Here is a 26,843-nt window from a genome sequence, read left to right as displayed (position 1 = left end):
AGAAACTATCATGCTTCTACCTCTAATGAAAACTAAGGAGGGAAGAAAACAATGAAGAAAGGAAGCAAGAATAAAAGAAAGAAGGGAAAAAAAGAAATGATCATATATGGTTAATGTGTGTATCTTTTAATGTACAGAAGAGAAGAGAAAGAAGTCTGGAACGGAAAGGCAGACAAGCAGCACGGCTCTCAAAGTTGCACATATACTGAAATGGAAATGGAATCTACACATAGTAGATGTAGATTCATCTATGCTCTTTGTTCTATTCTAAATTGCTTATGGAAATGGTTGTTTTATTGTTGGTTAGATGTGAAATAATAACAATATTCACAATAAAGAGAATTACAATAAATGCTTTATTTATTACCCTTAACATATTTATGTATTAAAAAAAAACATTCTTGGAGTATCATCACAGAACAGAGACCAGGATTCTCATGGAACATAGAAAATAGGCAGTGGCAGAAACAAGTATCACACACTCCAAGAAACTGAGGGGCAGCCAGGTAGCACAGCGAGTAAGAGCACTGGCTCCAGTGTCGGGTTGACCTGGGGATCAAATCCTGGCCCTGTAACCTTGAGCAAGTTACTTAATCCCAATTGCTTAGGGGCGGCCAGGTGGCTCAGCAAGTAAGAGCACTGGCCCCAGTGTTGGGAGGACCTGGGGATCAAATCCAGTCTCAGATACTTATCACCACACCCAGAAATAACTGGCTGTGCAATCTTGAGCAAGTTATTTCATCCCAATTGCTTAAAAAAAAAAAAGAAATTGAACATTTTTTTCCTATTCTTCATACGGCTAATGATTTTTAATCCTGACTTTTAAAACTGCTTTTGGTTAACCATAACTCAAAATTCAATAGTCGATTAATTTTTAGCCAATTAGGGCATTCTATTTACTTGAAAACCACATTACAATTTCTTATATTAGTCCTAAATAACTACTCACTCATTCATACCCTTTAGTCTTATACAATCCTTCACAGTTTTATCCTTTTCCTCGATTCACTAATCCACTCAATTCTGATATTTTGCCTTCTATTCATTTTAACTTTCCTTATTTATACCTTATCTAGACTTTTATTTGCATGCTGCCAGCCAAGTTCTTTTTTTTTTTTTTTATTAAGTTCTCTTCTGGTTCTCTTCAAACAGCTTGCTTTATTGTCTTTACATCTTCTATTTTTTTTATCTTTTTGGAGGGAGGAAGGCAATTGGGGTTCAGTGACCTGCCCAAGGGCACACAGCTAGTAAGTGTTTAATTGTTTGAGAACAGGTTTTAACTAAAGTCTTCCTGACTCCAGGGCTGGTGCTCTATTCACCGTGTCACCTAGCTGCCTCTATACTCTTTAAATCTTGTATATCCATCTTTATTGTCTTTTTTTCTATTCACCTTTCAGTCAATAAGAATCTGGACCATATATGGGCCTAGCAATTGTTTCTCTTTAAATTTTCCTCATTTCCCCAAATATCTTGAAATTTTTAATCCTAATTTCTTCTTTTTTTTCGTTTAATTTATTTATTTATAGTTTTCAACATTCATTTCCACAAGATTTGAGTTACAAATTTTATCCCCTTCTTTCCCCTACCCCTCACCCCAAAATAGCTATTCTACTAATTACCATTTCCCTCAATCTGCCTTCTCTTATATCCTCCCAAATCCTCCCCCCCATGACTTTTCAGTAGGATAAGATGGATTTCTATACCCCAGTGCCTGGATATCTTATTTCCCAGTTGCATGTAAATAAAATTTTATATATATATTAACATGTGATTTAAAAATTGATTTCTAGATTCTTTCCCTTTTTCTCTCATCACCTGTCCCTACTGGAAGGAAAAGGGATTCAATATAGGCTACACTTTTGTAGTTACACAAAACATTTCCATAGTAAATATATTGTGAAAAAATGAATATATTTCCCTCCATCCTATACCGCTCCCCAATTATTTTTTTTAATTTTTAAAATTTTTCACTCTAATCAAAACCTTTATTAACTTCTAATTTGCATCATGCATTTCCACAAGATTTTGAGAGACAAATTTTATCACCATTATTCAGTTACCAACCACCCCAAAATAGCTATCCCATTGGATATCCCCTCCTCCAATCTGCTCTCTTCCATATCTTCTACCATATCCCCTCCGACTTTCCAGTAGGGCATGGTGTATCTCTTTGCCCCGGTGCCTCTATATCTTATTTCCCAGTTACATGTAAAATCATATTGATAATTGTATACGTATTAAACATTTGATTTTAAAAATTTGAATTCCAGATATATTCCCTTCCCCTGTTGTCACCCAACCTCACTGGGAAGATAAGCAATTCAGTAAAGGTTATACATATGTTTCTATGGAAAATATTTCTACAGTGCATATATGGTGGAAGACTGACTATATCCCCCCGGTCCCACCTACTACCCTGCCCCTCACTTGATTTCTTCTCTACTTTGGCCCTGCCCCTTTTCAAAAGTATGTGCTTCTAAAAACCCTGCCCCCCTAACCTGCACTCCCCTCTATCATCCCCTCTCTCACCCCCTTTCCCACTACTCTCCTGTTGAGTGAGATACTATATTTAGTGTGCATATAATCCCCTCCCTAAGTGAAATTCAATGAGAATAAGGTTGACCCATTCCCTTTTGCCTCCCTGTTCTTCCCCTCCATTGTCCCCATTTTCCCTTGCCTCTTCTATGTGAGATAGTTTCCCCATTCTGTCTCTCCCCATCTCCTCTCATTATATTCCTATATCACCTATTAATTTCACCTTTTAAGTATAATCCCTTCCAATTAAATTGGTCCTGTTACCTCTATTTGTGTATACCTTTACACATATATACACACATTCACATATGTATTTGTATGCCCACATACCCTCTTTTATAGACTACACACACACACACACACACACACACACACACCTATTCCCTTCAACTATTCTCATACTGAGAAAAGTTTCATAACTTAAAATTATCTTGTTTTCCATGAAGGGATGTAAATAGTTCAACTTTGATAAGTTTGTTATGATTTCTTTTCCCTGTATAACTACTCATGCTTCTTTTGCTTATTGTATCTGAACGTGAAATTTTCTATTCAACTCTGTTTTTTTCATCAAGAATGCTTGAAAGTAGGGGGCGGCCAGGTAGCACAGAGAGTAAGAGCACTGGCTCCAGTGTTGAGAAGACCTGGAAATCGAATCCCAGGCTCAGACACTTAGCACCCACCCAGAAACACCTGGCCGTGTAACCTTCAGCAAGTTACTTAACCCCGATTGCTTAAAAAAAAAAAAAAAAGAATGCTTGAAAGTCCTATATTCCACTGAATAGCCATTTTTTCCCCTGAACATGATAACATGATACTCAGTTTTGCTGGGTAGGTGATTCTTGATTTTAATCCCAGCTCCTTTGCCCTCTGCAATGTCATATTCAAAGCCCTTTGATCCCTCAGTGTAGAAATGGCCAGATCCTGTGTTTTTCTGATTATGTTTCCACAATAATCAAATTGTTTCTTCTTTGGCTGCTTGTAATATGTTCTCCTTGATCTGGGAATTCCAGAACCTTGGTATAATATTCCTAGGAGTTTTCTTTTTGGGATCTTTTTCAGGAGGTGATACACACACATATTTGAATATTTGATTTTAAAACTTTCAATTCCAGATTCATTTCCTTCCTCCCTTTATATATATATATATATATATATATTCCCTTCAACTATTTTCATACTGAGAAAAATTTCATCAGTTACAATTAATGTTTTTCCATGTAGGGATGTTAATAGTTCAACTTTGATAAGTTCCTCATGATTTCTTTTCCCTGTTTACCTTCTCATGCTTCTCTTGCTTCTTGTATCTGAATGTCAAATTTTCTATTCATCTCTGGTTTTTTTCAGCAAGAATGCTTGAAAGTCCTGTATTACACTGAATGACTATATTTTCCCCTGAAATATGATTCTCAGTTTTTCTGGTATGTGATCCTTGGTTTTAATCCCAGCTCCTTTGACCTCCAGAATATCACATTGCAAGCCCTTCACTCCCTCAGTGTAGAATCTGCCAGATCCTGGGTTATCCTGATTGTTTTTTCACAATATTCAAATTGTTTGTTCCTGGCTGCTTGTAATATTCTCTCCTTGATCTGGGAATTTTGGAAACTGGCTGTCATATTACTAGAAGTTTTCTTTTGGGAATATTTTTTTCAGGAGGTGATTGGTGGATTCTGTCAAGCTCTATTTGCCCTCTGGTTCTAAAACATCAGGGAAGTTTTCCTTGAAAATTTCTTGGAGGATGATTTCTAAGTCCTTTCTTTGATCATGGCTTTCTGGTAGTCCAATAATTTTAAAATTATCTCTCCTGTATTTATTTTGCAGGTCAGTGGTTATTCCAATGAGTTATTTCACATTGTCTTTTATTATTTCATTTGTTTGGATCTGTTTAATAACATCTCTATTTCTCATAAAGTCATCCATTAGCTTTAATTTTCTCCAATCTAATTCTGAAGGAATTATTCTCCTTAGTGAGCTTTTGAGAATATTTTTCCATCTGGCAAATTCGGCTTTTTAAGGCATTCTTCTCTTTGTTGCCTTTTTGAACCTCTTTTGCCATTTGAATTAATTTGTTTTTTAAGATGATTTTCCTCAGTCAGGCCGTTGACTCTCATTTTGTAATTTTCTTGCATCATTCTGATTTCTCTTCCCAATTTTTCCTCCACTTATCTTCTTCTTAAGGTCCTCTATGGCCTGTAACCAGCTCTTATTTTCCTTTGAAGTTTTGGTGCAGGAATTCTGACTTCACTGTCTTTCTCCTGTTTCATGTTTTGCTCCTTTTTGTCCCCAAAGTAGAAGTGTAATATTGGGTTCTTCTGTTTGCTTTGTTTCCTTTGCCTGGGCATGTTGCCACTCAATTACTTGACTTTTGGGTTTTTTCCACAGTAGGAATATGCTATCAGACATTGGAACTTCGTACCAAATTCTGAGCTTTTCTCAGCTGCCGGATGTATTAGATGGGTGCCCTCTTTGAGGCCTACACAAGCTCTGGCAAGCTGGTCATGAACCCCAGGACCTCCACCCTAGACTGCAATCCATATCAAAGCAGGTTAAAGCAAGAGAAATTACCCCTCAGACTGGTCTCTTGGTTCCCCTACAATCTGCAGGCCAGGAGCTGAAGCTGCCGAGTGGCTGTGAATGGCTGTGCAGAACTTCTCAGCACGTTCTCACCCCAGGGGCAAACACCTAGGCACTCATAACTACTGGTTCCCAAAATCCACACTTCACTGACCTCTCACTTTGTCCTTTGCATCTATGTGTTGATAAATTTGGAAATGGCCAAAGCTGCTGCTGCTGATCTGGAGTCCCTCTAGCCATCAGCTGGTCGCTCAAGACCACCCTGGGGCTAAAACCTCTGTCATGCTTGGGGCTGGGCTAGGCTCCCAGAGTGCTATGCTGTCTGATCCCTGCCGGGCTGTCCTGTCACAAGGACAGGTTAGCTTCTTCCTGTCAGAAGAAGGTTAGCTTCTCTGTGTTATTTTGTTGGATCTGTACCTCCAAAGTTTGTTCAGAAACCTCTTTTACATGAATTGGGGAAGGTGGAAGCTGGGAGCTTCAGGGAGGACCTGCTTCTACTCCACTATCTTGACTCTGCCCCCAAACCACTAATATTTAAAACAAATAATTGGATGGATTTTCAAATATCTCTTTTGACAAGACTAAAAAAGTGAAATAATTATCTTACTTGAGGAAGTAAAATATAGAAAAAAAGTTAAATACAAATTGAAAAGACGGGGATATAAGTAATCAGGAAATGATATAACATATTATGTATCATGAAATTAGAAACTTAAATGAAAGGTACACATGTGTACACATATAAAAAATAAAATTAGCAAAGTTAAAAAAAACATTAATTTTTCAATCTTAGATAATTTGAGCCTTTTATAAAGTGCCATCAGATATAAAAGTTGAGGAGGAAGAAACTCCAGTTCCAGAGGGTAATGAAAGAAATTTCTATCAGAATTTTAAAGAAAATATTGTCAGGGGCGGTCAGGTAGCACAGTGAGTAAGAGCACCGGCTCCAGTGTCAGACTGACCTGGAGATCGAATCCCGGGCTCAGACACTCAGCACCACACCCAGAAATAATAACTGGCCGTGTAACCTTGAGCAAGTTACTTAACTCCAATTGCTTAAAAAAAAAAAAAAGAAAGAAAATATTGTCCTTTTTTTTTAAAAGAAAGGCAATTAAATTCTTTAGTGTTATTTAAAACTGAGTAAGTCCTTTGATATGCAAATTGACCTAGCAATAAAACTTCACACAGTGATCAGGGCTTGAATGTCAATGAAGAAAGAATTATAAAAAATATAAAATGATATTATATGATATGATATACTACAACATAATATGACACTGCAGGATATCATGTGATATCAATGGATAGATTACTGCCTTAGAATTAGAACCATCTGAGTTCATATGCTGCCTGTCTCTAATGCTTATACTAATGTTACTTTACTTCTTGGAGTGTGTTTCCTTATACATGAAATGAATGCATTGGACTCAGAGGTCCCTTCCAACTCTAGATCTATGATCGTAAGACAAATGTATAATTCAGCTTATGGCTAGCAAGATAATGTTACAGTGGCCAATAAAAATTATGAACATTGATTTAAATATCAAATAAAATATTTAATACATCAAAGCAATAATTCTTACAATTCATTTTGATGAAATTGGATTCATATTAAAATGCAAATATGGTTCAATATTAAGGAAATCAGGAGTAATAAAATAAATAATAATAAAAAAATCATATTAGCAACAATTAAAAAGAAAAGCCTCAATAATCAATCCATACGTTATGTTTAGTGCCTACTACATGTTCCAGAGAATGAATTAAGATTACTTGAGACATGAGTCAGGGAGAAGAAATAGGAGGTGATTGTAATAGTAATCTAAAGAATAGGTGATGAGGGCATAATTAAAGTGGTAGGTAAATAGAGATAGAATTCCTTTAATAAAGTGTGTTACCTGCTTATGTTAAAATATTAAAAATAAAGGAATGAAAGAAACTTTTATTATTGTAACTCAAAAAATATTTGGCAAAGCCTAGAGTTACTCTTATTGGTAATAGAAAGAAACAAAATAATTCTCAAAAAATAATTATGAACCAAGAATGCCCATTATTACCATTATTACTTGACCTAGTACTGGAACTGCTAACTATGGCTATAAAACAAAGAAATTAAATTAAGGGAATAAAGTTAATTAAAGAGGAGTTGATGCTACCTCTTTGTGGGTTATTTTTTTTTTTGAGGTAATGTATATCTAATGGGAAAAAAAAAACATTTTTATCAAACAATTATTTGATTCAACCAAGAATTAGGATACAAAATAAATTATGCCAAATTCTATGAATCTCTGTATATTTCAAACAAAATAAAAGAAGTTGATAGGGAAAAATAATTAATAATACACCAAAATCTGGTATTTTGTATACTAATGTATGCAAAGTTTGTTATGATTAAAACCAGAGTTCTTCTGACAAAGAATGTCATGTAAAAGCTTCACAAAAGTCTAGCATCCCGGGAAATATTAGCAAAGATGAAAAAGGGAGCTAGAGAAATCAGAGATTCAAAAGAACCAAATGGAATTACCATTAAATTCAAGTACCTAGTTCAGGAATACACAAAAAGATTGACTGAATCCTGCAAGTAGCATAGTGTCCAAAACAGGCTGGTGGGGTGGTTAAGTGTGTGGCTGACATCTGTGAGATCTGTCAACGACAGAAAGGGACACCATCAACTTCCAGTAGGTGATTGTCAGGAGATGAAAATGAAGCAAAAGTGTGTTGGTAGCCAATGATGGCTTGACTTTTCAGGAGACTTGAAACTAGCATAATCTCTAAAAGAGAATTGGACACTTTCTGGGCTATAAAAGAGAGGCTATAAACAAGCTATAAACAAAGCTATAAACAAAGCTATAAACAAGCACTCAGGTGTCCTGAAATAAGTTCAATCTGCAATATCTTGCCAGCATTACAACAGAGGACAAAACTAATTCTCAGAAGTTAAGTATGCAAAGAAATAGAGAGAATTTAGATGCCCAAGAAAGTTAACTTCCAAAGAATCCTGTATAAATCTGTTGGAACAATTTTCAATAGGTGATTACTATTTGAACATACATACCAGAGAAACAGTCAAATGCTACAAATCAGAGTTTGATTTATGTTTTTTTTTCTGCTTCTTAGCCTAAAGTGATGGAAAAATGTTAATAATTCTGATTAAAAGTTTTATGAATGGATAAATATGTATATATGTGTGTGAGTATAAATACATTCATATCAATGTTTGTATGTGTATATATGTATACACATATATTTGTGGGTCCAAACACATTCATGGGTGGATACAGACATACTGGTTCTTAAATATTTATCAGCATACCTTCATCTGAAGCCTGGTCTACATCAGGATTGTACTTGGTATCAGAGGCCAATGCAGACCTCAGGCCACTAGAAGATAGTTTATGTCCAGATGATTAATTTTGTTAAATAATGGTAGCTAATGCTTTATTTATGAACTCTAGCATAAATGCTTAAATAAAGACAGTGGGAGGAAGGTGATTAAATGTTTTGATCTTATCTTTTGTCTAAAGCCAACAAGTATAAGACTCACCTGTTTTCATGATTTTGTTAATAAACTCATGCCAATGTGATTAATATAACAGATGCACAATAAATTGTTTTAATCATAATTATTATTATTTGGTTTCCAGACTGGTGGAGGGTTCTGGTTATTAATTTACTTCTGTTATTGCTGTGGACATTGAAATGTGTGTGGTGTCATGCTTTGTATTTTTAGGTCAGGAATTACATCTTTTCTTACTTCATTCTCAAAAACATTCTTTCTGTTGCTGTTGTGCTTGTTTTGCCTTTGCTTTCCCTGATTATCTGTTGATGTTTGTTGTTTAGAGCTATAGCTGGGAATTGGAAATTAAATGAATGATACTCATTGTGCTGAGTTGATAATTTATGAAAATTCCTTTTCTTTGATGGACATTTAAGCATAAAGCTACCATCTGTTTTTAGCACAAGGGAGGTAAATATTCGTGGTCTAATGATATTAATAGAAGAGATGAATTCATTAAACAAAGTTAGATCCTGTTACAGTTACTACTATGTGTAGTCCCTATAGATGAGAGAAAAAAAATCATAAGGGGAAATTTCATTCACCCATTTGTCACTTTAAATAGCTTTAAATAATATGAATAAAACTTTTAGTTTTGCATTTTTTCTTGCTTAATATTAACGGGTCACTGTTAATGAATGGAAAGACATTCTAGGCTTCAATGCTAAAATATACTTCAATGAACCTCTCCCTTGGTGATTGTCAGCCTTTTCTTCTAGTCTCAGCAGCTGTGAATAGGTAATTAGAGTTTACCATATTGCTGGCCAGAAGGCCACATTTTTCTGTTCCAATATTCATAATTTAAGTAGTGGAAAAAATAATAAAAGATATGGAGGTAAGTGTAAAGAAGCCTAGAACTATAAACCTACACAAATACAGTTCTAACTTGATAATAGAATAGTAGGGTGGGAAGGACATGAATTGAATTCTAATCTATTCTTTGATAAAAGCTTACTTGATGACCTTGGGCAAATACTTTCACCTCTGTGTATCATATTTGCCCAGATTACTGCAAGAATTTCATGATTATCTTCCCTCCTTTACATGTATTCTTACTTCATTTCACCCTCTATTCAACTGTCAGTGATCATTCTTTTTTTTTAAAAAAAATTTATTTATTTATTTTTAGTTTATTTTTTATTTATTTAAAATTTTATTTATTTATTTATTTTATTTGCAACATTGAGTTCCACAAGCTTTTGAATTTTAAATTTTCTCCCCCTCCTGAAGACAGCATGCAATCTGATGTAGGCTATGTATATACATTCATATTAAACAAATTTTCACATTAGTAATGCTGTAAATAAGAATTATAACCAATGGAAAGAAACTAGAGAAAGAAGAAACAAAACGTTACAAAAGAGTGAGAGCAAATAGTATATTTCCACCTGCATTCCCACTCCATAATTCTTTCTCTAGATGTGGACAGCATTTTCCAACATTAGCTCTCTGCAGTTGTCTTCAACTCTTGCTTTTCTGCGAAGAGCCAAATCTATTCAAGTCAGTCATTGCATGATGTGGTTGTAACTGTGTACATTGTTGTCCTCCTTATGCTCCCCTCACTCACAGTCAGTTAATAAAGTTTCTCCAGGTTTTTCTAAAGTTGAGCTGCCCATCATTTCTTATAGCACAATAGTATTCCATTATATTCATATACCACAACTTCATCAGTCATGCCCCAACTGATGAATAACCCCTCAATTCCCAATTCTTGGTCACCACAAAAAAAGTTCTTATAAATATTTTTATGTATGTGGGTTCTTTTCCCATTTGTATGATGTCTTTGGGATATAGGCCTAGAAGTAGTATTGCAGGGTTAAAGGGCATGCACAACTTAGTAGCCCTTTGGGGATAGTTTCAAACTCCTTTCCAAAGTGATTGGATCACTTCACACCTCTACCAACAATGAATTAGTGTTCGAATTTCCCCATATCTTCTCCAGCATTTATCATGTTTGTCTCTTTTGTCATGTTAACCAATTTGACAGGTGAGATGTGGTGAATAAGAGTTGCTTTGATTTGTATTTATCTAATCAATAATGATTTAGAGCATTTTTATATGACTATAGATAACTTTAATTTCTTCCTCTACAAACTCTGTTCATATCCTTTGACCCTTTATCAATTGGGCAATGATTTTTATTCTTGTTAATTTGACTCAGCTCTCTATTTATTTTAGAAATGAGGCCTTTATCAGAGACAATAGTTGTAAAATTCTTTCCAAGTTTTCAGCTTCCTTCCTAATCTTGGTTGCATTGGTTTTGTTTGTACAAACCCTTTTTAATTTAATGTGATCAAAATGATTAATTTTGCATTTCATAATCTTCTCTACATCTGGTTTGGCCATAAATTATGCCATTCTCCATAAAACTGAAGGGTCAACTATTCCTTGCTCTTCCCCTTTACTTATAGTATCAGATTTTATATATAATGTACCCATTTTAACTTTATTTTGATATATAGTGTAAGATATTGGTCTATGCCCAATTTATGCCACATTATTTTCTAGTTTACTCCGAAGTTTTTGTCAGATTATTAATTATTATCCCAGAAGATAGAATCTTTTGGTTTATCAAACTGTAAATTACTACAGTCATCTGCCTTGTGTATCTAACCTATTCCACTGATCCACCGCTCTGTTTCTTAGTCAGTGACAATTACTTTTAAAGATTGCTGCTTTATAATACAATTTAAGAGCTGGAATGGCTAAACCACCTTCACCAGCATTTCTTTTCATTAATTCCCTTGATATTCTGGACCTTTTGTTCCTCCAGATGAAATGTGTTTTTGTTTTTTCTAGCTTTATAAAAATATTTTTGGTAGTTTGGTTGTCATGGTGCTGAATAAGTAAATTAATTTATGTAGGATTGTCATTTTTGTTCATATCAGCTTGGCCTACCCAGGAGCAACTTATTTTTCCCCCCAATTTTTTAGATCTGAATTTATTTGTGTGAAAAGTGTTTTGTAATTCTATTCCAGGTTTGTTTTGGCAGGTAGACCGCCAAATATATTATAATATTTATAGCAACTGCAAATGTAATTTGTTAGTCATATAGAGAAAGGGCTTTATATGGGTTTAGTTATATGGATTCATTTTATATCCAACAACATTGCTAAAGTTATTTATTATTTCAAGTAGATTTGTACAGTATACTCTAAATATATCATATTATCATCTGCAAAAATTGATAGTATTATTTTGCCTATTTTAATTCATTCAATTTATTTTTCTTCTCTTATTGCTTAAGCTAACATTTCTTTTACCATTTTGAATAACAGTGTTGATAATGGACAACCTGGTTTCATCACTGAACTTAGTAGAACTGCTCCTAGCTTACCCCATTACATGCGGAATTTGGTGATGATTTTAGGTAGATGCTAATTATGAAATTAGGGAAGACTCCATTTAATCCTTTGTTCTCTAGTATTTTTAATAGGAATGGGTGCTGTATTTTATCAAAAGCTTTTTTTTTCATCTCTTAATATAATCATATGCTTTCAGTTAGTTTTGTTGTTGATATAAACAATTATGGGGATAATTTTCTTAATATTGAACCAGTACTTATTTGTTGGAATGAATCTAACTTGATCATAGAGTATTATTCTTGTGATAAGTTGCTGTAATTTTTCCTGATATTTTATTTAAATATTTTGCATTTATATTTAATAGGGAAATTGATCTATAATTTTCTTTCTCTGTTTTGGTTCTTCTTGGTTTAGTTATCTGTACCATATTTGTATCATAAAAATAATTTGAGAGGTCTCCACCAATTTTCTCAAATAATCTATATAGTAATGGAATTGATTGTTCTTTAAAAAATTGATAGAAATCTTTTGTAAATCCATCTGGCCTTGGAGATATTTTTCCTAGGGAGCTCATTTATTGCCTTTTCAATTTCTTTTTCTGATATATGGATATTTAAGTATCTTACTTCCTCTTCTATTAATCTGGGCAATTTATATTTTTTATAAATATTTATCCATTTCACTGATTGTCAAATTTGTGTGCATACAGTTTGTCAAAATAGTTCCTAATTATTGCTCTAATTCATTGGTAGTGAATTGAGCCTTGTAATTTTTTTTTATACTGGTGGTTTAGTTTTCTTCTTTTTAAAAAAAATGATTTAGTCAAGATTTTTTGAAATTTTATTTTATTGATTTTCACAAAAAATCAGTCCTTAATTTTATTTATTAGTTCAACCATTTTCTTAATTTCAATTTTATTAAACTCTCTTTTGGTTTTCAGTATTTCAAATTTGGAATTTAATTGGTGATTTTTAATTTATTCTTTTTACACTTTTTTTAGTTGAATGCCCAACTTATTAATCTCCTCTTTCTCTACTTTGTTTATGTAAGCATCTATAAATATAAAACTTTCCCTATTAAATGCGTTTGAGGTATCCCATAAGTCTTGGTTATGTTGTCTCATTATAGTCATTGTCTTATATGAAGTTATTGATTGTTTCCATGATTTCTTGTTCGACTCATTCATAATTTTGGGTTAGATTATTTAATTTCCAATTGATTTTTTGTCTATCTTTTAATGGCCCTTTATTAAGTTTTATTGCATCATACTCTGGAAAAGATACATTTAATATTCCTATATTAAATTAAACTGTGAGCTTTTATGCCCTAATACATGGTCAATATTTGCTCAGGTGCCATGTACTTCGAAGAAAAAATGTACAATCCTTTCTATCCCAGTTCAAATTTCTCCAAAGGTGTACCATGTATAAATTTTCCATAATTCTATTCAACTCTTTAACTTCTTTCTTGTTTATTTTGTGTAAGATTTATCTAGCTCAGAGAGGGGGAAGTTGAGGTACTTCACTAATATAGTTTGCTGTCAGTTTCTTCCTATTAATTCCCTTAATTTCTCTTCTAAGAGCTTGAATACTATAACACTTGGTGTATATGTGTTTAGTAATGAGATTACTTCATTGCCAATAGTGCCCTTCAGCCAGATATAGTTTCCTTCTTTATCTCTTTTGATTAGATCTATTTTTTTTCCTTTTTCTATCTTTGAAATTAGGATTGCTACCCCTATTTTTTTTTTCATTAGTTGAGACCTAATATATTCTCCTCCACTCTTTTCCCTTTACCCTGTGTCTATCCCTTTTTGTCGAATGTGTTTCTTTCAAAAAATATTTTATATGACTATTATTTTAATCCATTCTGCTTACTAAGCTTCTCTTTTATGGGGGAGTTCTTCCCACTCACATTTATAGTTATGATTACTATCTTTCTCTTTCTCTCCATCCTATCCTTGACCCCATTAATACGTTTCTTCTTCCCTTCTCCCTTTCCCTTTTCACTAGAGTTGTGCTTTTGACCACCATATCCCTCAATCTGCCATACCCTCTCTATCAACCTTCATCTCTTTTTCTTTCCATTTTGCCTATTTCATCCCTGCCTTATATCCACCCCCTCCCTTTTCTTTCTCTTTTCTCCTCCAACTGCCTATAGGTCAGGTTAGATTTCGATACCTCACTGAGAATGTTATTCCCTCCTTGAGCTAAATCTGCTGAAAGGCAATTTCAAACAATGCTCATCTTCCTCCCTTCTTTACTTCTACTGTAATATGTCTTTATGCCTTTTCATGTTACGTGATTTACCCTTTTCTGCCTGCTTCTTTTCTCCCATTACAAATTCCACCCCCTCCATGGTTAATTAGTTGTTTTTTTTTATCATCAACCTAAAATCAACTTAAACACATCCTCTCTGTCTATGTTTCCCTTGTATATGATGTAATAAATATATAGTTTTCAAGAGTTGTATAATCTTTCCATGTAGGTAATAAACATTTTGTTTTTATTGAATAATGTGTGTGTTGTGTGTCTGTCTGTGTTTCCCTTTCCTGTTTCTCTTTTTATGCCTATCTTGAGTTATGCATTTGAAGAACTAAACTTTCAGTTGAGCTCTGGTCTTTTCATTAGGGAAATCTGGAATCCCCATATTTCAGTGAAAACCCATCTCCTTCCTGAAAGTTTATGCTAAATTTCACTGGGTAGTTGATCCTTGACTGTAATCCAAGCTACTTTGACTTATAGGATATCACATTCCAAGCCCTCTTATCTTTTAATGTCAAAGTTGCAAGGTCCTGCATAATCCTGATTGTAGTTCCGTGATATATGACTTGTTTCTTTCTGGCTGTTTGCAATATTTTTTTTTTCCTTGATGTGATGATTCTGGAATTTTCACTATAATATTCACTGGTGTTTTCAATTTGTGATCTCTGTCAGGAGGTGATTATTGGATTCTTTAAATAATTATTTTATCCTCTGCTTCTGCGACATTAGCAGTTTTCCTTGATGATTGCTTGAAAGATACTGCTCAGCCTTTTTTTTTTTTCTTCCTGGTTCTCAAACATAGCAGCATCCATAATTATCTCTCCCAGATCTATATTATAGATCAATTGCTTTTCCAATGAGGTATCTTATGTTTTCTTCTATTTTTTTTCATTTTTTTATTCTGCTTGACTGATTCTTGATGCCTCATAGAGTCTTCAGCTTTCACTTGCCTAATTCTAATTTTTAATGAATTGCTTTCTTCAGTTAACTTTTGTACCTTTTTTTGCATTTTGCCAATTCTACTTTTTAGAAGTATAGATTCCCATTTTGTCAATTGTATTTTTAAATGTATTCATCAATTTTTCTTCTACTCCTCTTATTTAACTTTTAAAATACTTATTGAGCTATTACAGGAATTTTTAGACTCGAGAGTAGTTCATAATCCCCTTTGAGATTTCAATTCTGAGTATATTGAACCCATGGTCTTTGAATATTAATCTATGCTGTATCCAGCTGTACATAACACTCCCTCATTTAAGTTGGATACCTACCTTGTCTTGAAATTCAGCAGTGGCATACCAAAAACATATAAGGGTTTAGTTGGACAACACTCAACTTTAAATAAAAGTGAAATTTGACCATATTAAAGTCTCCAATCATGTAAAAAGATCCACTATGGCCCCTATTAAATTGTACATTTCTGCAGCACAGGGACTGTCTTTTTTGTTTCTCCTCTCTTACACAGTACCTGACTTATAGCAGGCATTTAATAAATTGTTGTTCTGTCCAGAATTTGTGTTTTGATCTTCCCTGTCACCAAGATATTGCTCTATGGTCATTGTTTGTCTTTGATTCTTATTGCTCATGTTGTTTACCTTTTCTTCTGACTTTTAATTTGATATCTGCTTCTAGTTCCAAGGGGGCACTGTCCCAAACTTTTTTTATTTTTAACTGGGGTCTAGGGAGGACCTGGTTACCTACTTTCTGTGCTGGGGCCTCAGGTGCTAGCAAATGGATGTTGTTGTCGTCTAGCAGTTTACCTGGTGCTGATCTGGAGCTGGTGGTAGCAGCAGGTTTGTGCATGGTGTTGGTGCTTGCCTTCTCTTTCACCCTGGGGCTCTGGATTTCCTTCTGGTCTGCTGAGGTAGGGCTTGCTTTTGGTTTCTTTGGACACCTCCCATCCTGTACTGGTCCCCTTCCAGATGCACCCTTCTCATTAATCTCCGTAGCCTCCTGACCTAAAAGACTGCTGAGCCCCATCTTTCTGTTGCTCCACTATTCTAGGATTTTCCCTGGGCCAATGTTCTCTGTGTTTTTTTTAAAGTCTATAAGACAGTGTGAGAGAAACTTATTGTTTGCCCTGCCATCTTGGATCTCAAAAGCAGCATGGTTATTCTAATGTACACATCTGACCACGTCATTGCCTTCTTCAACAGATTCCAATGGCTTCTTATTTACTATGGGATCAGATAAAACTGTACATAATTTAAAATCTTTAACAAACTACTCCCCAATTATCATTTGAGGCTTAATGCACAGTTCTCACTTGTATGTTTGCTACAATGTAATTAAAGCGGCCCTCTTAATGTTCCTTTAAAATTAAACTCCAATTCCCATCTTTAAAACTTTGCACATGATGTCTACTATGTCTGGAATAAAATTACTCCTTTCCTTCCCCTGTTAGAATAGCCAGAGTCCTTCAAGACAGTTTAAGTGTCAACTTCTAAATAATAACATTCAAATCCCTCCTACAACTATTAGTGTTCTCTTGTCAACTTGCATTCTTTTTCAATACTTACACATGTCCCTCTAACCTTCCTCAATACACAAAACTCTCAGAGGTAAGGGCTTGCTTTACTTCTATCTTTAACTCTCCAGGGCTTATGACAGAGGATCTGGTATAGTGGTTGCTTAATACATTCTTGTTGATTGATTTTAAAAATGATGATCTTTATAATCTATTCCACTTCCATATTCTACAATATTCTGTTAGCAATGCAATAAATTATAAAGAGAAATGAGCAACTTCTCATCCTTTTCTTTCCCCTTCTCCTCCTCCTCTCTCTCTTCTTCTCCTCCTTTTTCTTCTCCTACTTATTGAAGATGCAAAACCAATAAAGCAAAGACAGTTTTATTGAGCTTATATCCTAATTAGAGAGACCAAAAGCAAAGGAGCGTGATGGTTAAAGGGGTGCTTGGTCTAAAAAGTTACAGTGATAATAAACGAGGTTCTAAGTTTTGCAGAAAAAAAGATGACAAAAGTACAGGAAGAATGATAGAGTAGATTTGATTACTGTCCATATTTCTTGAAATGAGTAGTTGGGTGATAGGAGAAGAAAAGGGGTTAAGAAGGCTTTGGAGGAGATTGCTAGAGAATCAGGAATGAAGTGTAGCATGACTGAGACTTTTCCTAAAGTTGTGGTCCTGGAGTCATGATGTGACATAACTACAAGGTAATGAAATTATTGACAAGTGAAACATAAAGTGCATCTCTGTGTGCATTTATTTCTCTTCCATTTACCTGTGTGGAAGAAAATAAATCATCTATTAATGTATTCAAATATATGAAATCACTAACCAATTAATAGTCCCCCAAAACTTTATATTCTTAAGTGAATTTTCTTTTAAGATGGAGATGATATTCTCATTTCAGATGAGATGATTGGCAATGCTATTCTGCTACAAACACTGACAAGAGATAGTTTGATATCAAGTGGTTATCAACCAGTCTATGACTAGTGACTACATAACTCTTGGCAAATTGTTTTAGTCACAAAAGGTTAAATGATTTCGCAAGAGTCACACAGCTATAAGTTGAAATACAGAGAATACATTTGAGTATAAATTATCAAAACTCAACAATGTATATACTACCATCAATCAAGAACGTATATTAAGCATCTACATATAAGGGTTTAGTTAGACAACATCCAACTTTAAACAAAAGTTGAATTTGGTCCTAGTAAATTCTACAATCATATACAAAAGATCCAGTAAGACCCCTTTTGAATTGTCAGTTCTTTGAGGACAGGGACGGTATTTCTTTGTATCCCTATCTCTTAGCACAATGCCTGACATAGCAGGGATTTAATAAATGCTTATTGATTGACAGTATTTTAACATGATTATTTTCTTCTCATTTTCTTCAAACAAATAAAGAAAAGGTTATAAACAATTCTAGAAGACCATTTCTTAAGTTAGATGGGGTTTCTATTCTCTTTGTCAGAGAAGAAAATTTCTTCACTGATAAAAATTTCCAAAAATTATGAAGGTAACAAAGTAAATAAAGGGAAAGAGGATCTATATCTTACTTTTAATGGTTAAAATGGCCTCAAGGTATTTCTATTGACATTTGACAAAAACAATTGAAGATAGAAAGTGTGTAGAAATAATAAACAATAAGCAGAAAATTATCCAAGTATTTTGAACTATATCAATGTATTATTTGACTTTGGGATTTGTTCTTGTTTAATCTAAGGTGCTCTGGATGCTTATCATTTAGAACTCTTTTTGAAATAGGTGATTGGAAAATCAGAATGCACAACCAACTACAAAAGACTCTTTCACTTACTCAAGTTGCAATATATTTTTTCAGAGAAACTGTTGCCCTGGCTGAAAATATATTTAGTAGGGATCATCAGACTGGAAGAAATAAACCACCTATGATTCTGAAACTTTGGTGCATTTTGGCCTTTGGGAAAGATGTTGAAAATTGCAAATGAGGCTTTTGTAGCTTTTGAAAATAAAATGATGTGGATTGAAAACAGAAGATGAGTTCATATTATTTTTCCCCTCCCTTGATGTTTCTTCTCAATGGGAATTGATTCCAGGAAACCATGCAGATTTATAGTGGCAGAAGTTTCATGTAATGCTAATGAATAAAAGACTATCGATTTCATGGTGTTTTTTATTTAATTTTTTTTGAGAAATTAGAATTTTAGAACATATGTGAAAATATTATGAAGTTACTAAGAATATTTTTAAAAAGCTTTTTCTGAAGTTTTTGTCATTGCATCATTGAGAAAAAAATTCCCCAAATACATATAATATTCCATAATAGATATATTATATATGTATATATATAATAGCAATAATAAGCATTTATATAGTGCCTTAATTTTTCAACCTGCTTAGCCAAAAAAAAAAGAAATTATTGACTTGTTTTATGCTTACAAAATTTTAGGAGCTAGAAGGTATAATTTTCCCCATTTTACAAATAAGGAAACTGTGGTATATGAGGATTAGTTACTTTCCAAGGGTCACACAGTTAAGTGTCTGAAACAGGTTTTGAAAATTAGGTCCTTCTGATTCGATAGCTGATGCTTTGTCCTCTATGACATCTAGATGTCTCTTGTAAAATTGTGCTGAATTGCTAAGAATCATTCCATGTTCCCAATAGTTTGAACATTCAAAATTGAGTATTTGTTAAGTGAATGCACACTAAATCCTTGGTGTTGTGAGAGATTCAGAAGAATAGTGAGCCAGTTCTTGACCTCAGGGATCTAAAATGTTAAGGAAGCAACATCTATGCACACTGAAATTCTTTAAAATATCAGTATTTCAATGGATTAGTGATACCACATACTCTCTCATGTTACAGAGAACAATCCAACTGTGCTTTCTCATCTATTATGATTTTTGTGTATCAGATAAAACCAACATGCTAGAGTTCTTATTGTAAAATTTTAATATAGCATGGACACATGCATTGTCTATACCTTATATTCACCCTATGACAAGTTTCTTCCTTCATGACAGCCTTTAGACTACATGATAGACTACAGTCAGTTCTTTCATAATATTCCTGATTCTTTTGGATGATTTCTAATTTCACTTCTTCAGAAATTGGTATTTTATTGCTTTTAATCTTGTAGTATAACTGAAAGAATACTAATTTTAAAATATTCCAATTTATTTATTAATTTTGTTTTCAACATTCATTTCCACAAGATTTTCAGTTGCAAATTTTTCTCCCGATCTTTCCCCTACCCCCACCCCAAAAAAGAATGAGGCTACTGAATACCTAATGCCCCAATCTGTTCTCTCTTATATCCTTTCCCATCCCTCCCATAACTTGCTAGTAGGGTAAGATGGATTCTGTAGCTCTAAAATTGTTTTAGTGTCATTTTTCACAGGTATTGGAGATGGTTGGTGTGGGAGCTTAAGTAAGTTCCTGATTTTACTCCACCATCTTGGCTCTGCAACACAAGAATACTAATTTTTTTTAATGTACTTTTGTTTGAGGTAAAAGTTTAGCGATTTTAAAAGTAATGTATATTTAAGCAAAATAGGTATAGCCCTTTCCATAGCTTTTTATTTCCTTTCTAAAACATAAGACAAAAATTGATTTTGAAAATCAAGTAAGAACAGTAGAAACAAGAGTGATACAAGGAAATAATGAGGGGGAAAGAGTCAAAAGCTTGGTAAATCACACACACACACACAATACTGAAGAAAATAACAACTTAAAAACAGAGTAGGCCACATGGTTAAAGGGGTACAAAAAGCCAATGAGGAGAAGAATACCTGAAAAGGCAAAATTGGAAAAGAGAAAAAAGAGATGCAAAAATTCAGTGAAGAAAAAAGAAAAATGTTTAATTATTTTTAGTTTTCAACATTCACTTTAAGATTTGAATTTTAAATTTTCTTCCCTTCCCCAAGATGGTGTGCCATCTGATGCAATCTCTCTAGATATACATTCATATTAAATGTATTTTGACATTAGTAATATTGTAAATAAGAATTAGAACCAATGGTGGAAACTATGAGAAAGAAGAAACAAACAAAAACTAAATCGCAACAATAACAAAAAAGAAAGCAAATAGTATGATATCATCTGCATTCAGAGTACAAAGTTGTTTCTCTAGATGTGGATAATATTTTCCACCATGAGTTTTTTTTAAAGATGTCTATGATCTTTGCCTTGTTGAGAAGAGTTTAATGTAACAAAGTTAATTATCACAAAGGGTGGTTGTTACTGTGTACAGGGTTCCCCTAATTCTGCTCGCTTCAGTCAGCATCAGTTCCTATAGTTCTTTCCAGGTTTTCCTGAAGTCCACCTACTCATTTTTCCTTATGGAAGAATAGTATTGCATTACATTCATTACCACATCGTGTCCCCCCATTTCCCAATTGATGGGAATTCCCTCAATTTTAAATTCTTGGCCATCTCAGAAAGGGCTGGTATGAATATTTTTGCACATGGGGGTCCTTTTCTTATTTTTATAATCCCATACAGACCCAGAAGTGCTTTTGCATGGCCAAAGGGTATACCCATTTTATAGTCCCTTGGATATAAATTTCAAATTGCTCTCCAGATTGATTGGATCAGGTTACAACTCCAACAACAATGCATCACTGTTGCAATTTCCCAACATATTCTGTAACATTTATCATTTTCCTATTTTGTCATGTTATTCTATGGTACCTAATAGTTGTTTTGATTATATTTCTGTAATCAGTGGTGATTTAGAGCATTTTCTCATATGACTATAAATTTCTTCATCTCAAAACTGCCTGTTGATAACCCCTGACCATTTATCAATTGGGAAATTAATTGTATTCTTATAAATGTGTCTCACTTATCTATATATTTTATGAATGAGGCCTTTTTCAAAGACACTGACTGTTGAAATTTTTTCCCAACTTTCTGCTTCCCTTCAAATATTAGTTGCATTTGCTTTGTTTTTCGATTTAAAGTAATAAAAATCATCCATTTTGTATTTCATGATGTTCTTTATTTCTTGTGTCATCATAAATTCTTCCCTTCTCCATAAATCTGACTGGTAAACTATCCATTGCTCTCCCAGTTTGCTTATAGTGTCAACATGTATGTCTATAAAAATACCCATTTTGACTTTAACTTACTTTATGGTATAAGGTGTTGGTCTATGTCTAGTTTCTGCCATGCTGTTTTCTACTTTTCCAAGAATTTTTTTGTTAAATAGTGAATTCCTATCCAAGAAACTGGAGTCTTTGGGCTTATCAAACAGTAGATTACTGTTGTCATTGACTATTGTGTCTTGTGTACATAACCTATCCAATGATCCACCACTCTGTTTCTTAGCCAGTACACATTAGTTTTTATCATTGCTGCTTTATAATAGAGCTTTGGATCTGGTGGGGCAAGGCCACCTTCTTTTCATTTCTTTTCATTAATTCCCTTGGTAGGCTGGAATTTTTGTTCTTCCTAATAAATTTTGTTGTTATTTTTTCTTGTTCTATAAAATGTTTTTTTTTTTTTTTGGTAATTTGATTCTTATGGCACTGAATAAGTATATTAATTTAGGTAGAATTGACATTTTTAAAAATTATATTAGCCCAGTCTACTGATGAGCAACTGATATTATTCCAATTATTTACATCTGATGTTATTTGTGTGATAAGTGTTTTGGAATTTTGTCCATATGGAATGTATATTTCCAAATATTTTATGTCTTTTGTGACTTTAAATGGAATTTTCTTTCTATCCTCTTTTATAAGGCATACAATAAAATAAACAAAAATAATAAATTCACCTTATTTCTTTCCCCAAATTTTTCCATCAGGATTCATTCTAGTACATTTACTCAAACTGTTGGGGAGATTGTAGACACAAAACCACCAGACTTTTGTCTAGAACTCTATCATCTTGATTTTTCCCTCTTTCAAAGTACTTGTATGATTTTTGTTTATGTATGGGGAAAATATTTTGCAGGAAAACCTTTGAAAGGGGATCTTTGTTTTACATTTTTTTCATATTTGATAAACAATAAACATGATGGTATGTTTCATTCTCTGCACTTTTATGAAGATTGTGTGATGGCAAAAAAAAATGTGGTCTGCCATAGCATATCATTTAGAAATGTTCCATTTTCATGTAATTATCAAGGATGTCTTTAATAAAAATACATATTATTCTCATAAAAATTTGGTAGACATAGGAAAGTAGAAATAAAGGTAAGAGCTTAATGTTTTCTTGGTGAATATTTTTAGTAATAATGTTGGGATTTCATATTTTAGTCTCTTCTCTTTCACCTAAAATTAGAATCTATTTTTTGGCAACTTCAAAAATTTTTTGCCACAATAATAGACTTCCTCTGTTTAAATATATTCTAGTCCAGCTCCTCATACCATCATTTTTTTTCCTTAGCATCATTTCTATTTTCTTATACAGTATAACAGAGATTGTCATGCTAAGAGTTTGAAAGCAGTTACTCCAATAGCATTGATGGAGAATTACATTTGTAACAGAAGTCTTTAGAGATTTTTCTATGTTTTCATATGTTCATTGTTCTATTTTCAATTTTAAATGTACTCTGGATGATCTGTCTTAATTACTTCATTACTCACTAAGTCTACTCTAAACTTATAATCTACTCCAGTGACTCCTGCTATTTTATTAAGTGATGTTGCTCATAAACTTGCACCACCCCCTTACCTAATCTTTAAATGTGTTAAATTTTGGTCTAAGCCAAAGTTAACCTTGGCTTACATTTCTCTCTACCAGCACCAAAATTGTTTGGTATGGAAATAGTTTCTAGTCTATTCTGGTCTATTTCTAGCAATTGATTTTATTTATAAATGAAGAAAATCAATTTTGTTATCCAGTATTTTATAGAGTTATCATTTGAAGATTACTAATTGCTTCTTTAATTAGGTTGAATCACTATAATTAAAATTTCATATGATCTTATCTTCCCATGATAATTTCTTCTAGTTTTTTTTTTTTTTTGGGGGGGGGGTTGGAGGAAAGGTAATTAAGGTTAAGTGACTTGCCCAAGTTCACACAGCTAGTAAGTGTTAAGTGTCTGAGGGTGTATTTGAACTCAGGTTTTCCTGACTCCAGGGCTGGTGCTCTATTCACTACACCATCTAGCTGCCCCATTTTCTTTGCTTTTGTTTGTTTTGGTTTTTGTCTTTTTCAGACAAAACAAAAGCAAAAATAGATTAAATTAAAAGAGATAAGCAGGGAAATTATATTTTGCTAAAAGGTACCAAAGACAAAGAAGTAATATCAATATCAAATTACATATGCACCCAATGCCATAGCATCTACATAAATGAACTTCCCTAAGATTACCCACCATAAAACAGCACCCCTCCACTTCACATCCCTACCCTCAAAATACACACCAATGAGGTCAATAGATTGGTCACGACTGTGTGTCCATCAAGTTCCAAAGAAAGTCACTGATAAGCTTCTTAGAGTGATGGGTGCTGTCAAAACCTGTACAATATTGGGACTATGATGAATGCCTTTGATCACACTTAGTTCACATTCACAATCCCACTGCTTTACTGACTCGATGATAAAGTTGAGAAACATATAGAACTGAAGGGATCACAGCAGTTACGTATTCATCCACTTCTCCTTATGTCTTTGTGAGGTCTTGTTTCATTTCCTTGAGTTCTTTCTGCTCTTTGGTCAATAGATGGAGATCACGCTTTAGACTGGCATCCTTCTTGCTGGTTTCTTAAGGCCAGACTCAGATCTCTGCCACTTGGATACAACATGTGCTGTTTCTTTCCCATCAATCAGTTTCTGTGCCACATCTTCCTCCATAGCAAGGATCTCTTAAAGGAGCCTATGAGTGCCCTTCGTCATGTGCAGTACCCACTCAATCATCTGTCCCTGCCACCCCAGGAGCCCCTGCCCCTGTGCCCCAACTTTGTTGGGGTTCAGCAGACCAAACAGGCCATGGCTCATCTCCTCCATGGCCCAAAACACCACCATTCTCAGGTAGAAAAAATGGAAAGAAACCTGCCAGCTCCACGCCTGTCCAAACTCAAAGAGTCATAGACTCCTTGTATTTTTTTGGTGGAGTGGGGGAATTAGGACCTATTTTGGAAATGTTTGGAAAATCTGTTTGTTTATAATCTTTGCTCAAATAAGTCTATATTCTGAGTATACATAGAGGATTCAGTAATTATTCCCACATAGGCAACAGTAACATTACTCCTATAAAACTTTGCTGATCATCTGACACTGCCATCACCTGTAATAGTCTTCTAGATCACCTCCCTGCCTCTTTTCTCTCCTTTCTTGTCCATCATTCACTTAGTTTTCAAACTGTTATTTGTAAATACATATATGACTATGTTCATTCCTTTTCAATATTCTACACTGGCTCCTTCCATGATTGAATATAAAATCCTATGATTAGCTTTTAAAGCAATTGTTTACTTGACTACTTCCTGTGTTTATATTATTTTATGCCTATTTATGTCTATGTACTTTATGATCTAGAAACAGAGACTCTCTTACTGTTCCTAACACAAGATATTCATCTCCAAAACTAGTAGATGTTTTGCTGACTGCCTTTCATACCTATAATTGTCTCCTTCTTTATCTCTGTGTTTCGGTTTATGAAACTTCCTTGAAACCTTAGTTACTATTCCACTTTCTGAAAAGAAAAATTTTCTGGCCCTCTTTAATGCTTATGTCTTTCCTCCGTATTTGTCTAAAATTTTCCTGCATATTTCTTATTTTTATAGAGTTTATTTTGCATGTTGTCTTCTCAATTATATTGAAAATTCCTTTAAAATAGAAATTTCTATTGCTTTTCCTCATGTCCCCAGTGCTTATTATAATGGCTAAGACATAGTGAACCATCAATTAATGATTTTTTTCCTTAACCTGACTCTTTGGTATATGTTGTTTTTATAATTATTTTATTGTGCCATGACTAGCTCCATCTGACACTTAATCATGGATGTGTTCATAAGATATTAATGTGAGCTGTTGTTGCTGTTTTAAATCTATAAGCCTTTGGAGTCTCATATTCTTTGAGTTTCTTGTTTCCACTCATATTTATTTCCATCTTCATTGTGTTCACCTCGGTATTAAAGTCATTTCTGTCTCTTTGAAAATAATTATCTTTACTATACCTATACAAGTTTGCAGAATAGCCCACAAAACTATTTCTTGTGGCATTTTGATACAAATAAAATCAATTATACTATGTCTTTATTTGTCTCTCCAAGAACCATCTGTAAGGAAAAAAAATATTAATAGAGTTGTGTGAATTGGGTTTTGCATCAAGGTGTCAACATTTAGAGGAATATATTTTCTCCTCAGTGTTTTTGACCTTGATGCACCTAAATTCCTTTGTTTGCTTTAAAATTTGGCCATTGATGGCTAGTTCCATCATTCATACTTTCATGCCTGGATCTCAGACCAATAACCACAATTTCAATGCTCTCTTTTTCCAGGAACTAGAGGCAGTGACTGGCACCACAACTACAATCTTCTCTCTATATATTTGGGTGAATGGATATGATTGCTGCTGCTTCTACACAAAATACCATATACTCAGTTTACTAGCTCTTCCCTTATATCACATCTCAGGAATTTGATTGTAAGCTTGGGAATGGGGAATCAGAAGTCAATGACTATGATGTAGGGAGAATAAGCCATATTCTCTGTTGATAGGGCTGGCATTCTATAATTATTATTGTGTTCGACTTCAGTGGATTGGAGTTCATAAACAATACCTTAGGTCAGTCAATCAATGAACCAATGCCTTATGCTTTTTGTGCTCAAAGTTAGGCCTCTCCACCATAAGTCAACCTTCACTTTTTGGGGTAGAAGACTCCAGAATTTTGAGGTTTTTTTTAGTTTTTGAAATTTTTTGTCCTTATTAATATGTTTGTTTACTTTTAGTTTAAAAGTTTTAGTTCCACAATCCTTTGAGTTTCAAATTCCTCCTCCCCTTCTCCTCCCTCTCCCCACGTGGCAGCATGGAATCAAGTATAGGATGTACAGATACTTTCACATTAGACATAGGTAATGTTGTAAAGAAGGATTGTAACCAGTGGAATGAAAAATGGAAAAGAGGAAACAAAACCAAACAAAGAAAAGAAAGATAGCAGGTAGTTCATTTCAGTCTACATTCAAATTCTGTTTTTTTT

At 33.8% G+C, this 26,843-nt stretch overlaps 1 pseudogene; it reads right to left on the bottom strand.

The window, feature by feature from the left end:
- Positions 1-24,085: 24,085 nt before the first annotated feature.
- LOC138160903 (kinetochore protein Spc24 pseudogene) lies at positions 24,086-24,666 on the bottom strand (annotated as a pseudogene).
- Between the last annotated feature and the right edge of the window lie 2,177 nt (positions 24,667-26,843).

This window comes from Petaurus breviceps, unplaced genomic scaffold (genome assembly GCF_028583685.1).
Source record: "Petaurus breviceps papuanus isolate PSGF00001 unplaced genomic scaffold, PetGlider_PUasm1.0 183, whole genome shotgun sequence".
NCBI lineage: Eukaryota > Metazoa > Chordata > Mammalia > Diprotodontia > Petauridae > Petaurus > Petaurus breviceps.
This window is presented reverse-complemented; position numbering and strand designations above follow the sequence as displayed.